Source organism: Mizuhopecten yessoensis, unplaced genomic scaffold, assembly GCF_002113885.1.
Source record: "Mizuhopecten yessoensis strain PY_sf001 unplaced genomic scaffold, ASM211388v2 scaffold4747, whole genome shotgun sequence".
NCBI lineage: Eukaryota > Metazoa > Mollusca > Bivalvia > Pectinida > Pectinidae > Mizuhopecten > Mizuhopecten yessoensis.
The window spans coordinates 6724-7250 of NW_018405701.1; positions in this window are offsets into that span (position 1 = coordinate 6724).

Consider the following 527-nt stretch of genomic DNA (forward strand, 5'->3'; position numbering starts at 1 on the left):
GTACGTTCCACTATAATACATGAATGGTAGGTATAGTATAGCTATAAGTTCTAGTGTGATACATGACTGGTAGGTATAGTATAGTGACAAGTTCTTGTATGATACATAACTGCATGGTAGGGATAGTATAGTGGTACGTTCCACTATAATACATGACTGGTAGGTATAGTAATGTGATCAGTTCTCGTGTGATACAGGACTGGTAGGTATAGTATTGTGACAAATTATAGTATGATACCTAACTGGTAGGTATAGTATTGTGACAAATTATAGTATGATACCTAACTGGTAGGTATAGTATTGTGACAAATTATAGTATGATACCTAACTGGTAGGTATAGTATATTGACATGTTATAGTATGATACAGGACTGGTAGGTACAGTATAGTGATAAGTTCTTGTATGATACATAACTGCATGGTAGGTATAGTATAGTGACAAGTTCTAGTGTGATAGAGAAATGGTAGGTATAGTATAGTGCCAAGATCTAGTGTGATACAGGACTGGTAGGTACAGTATAGTGATA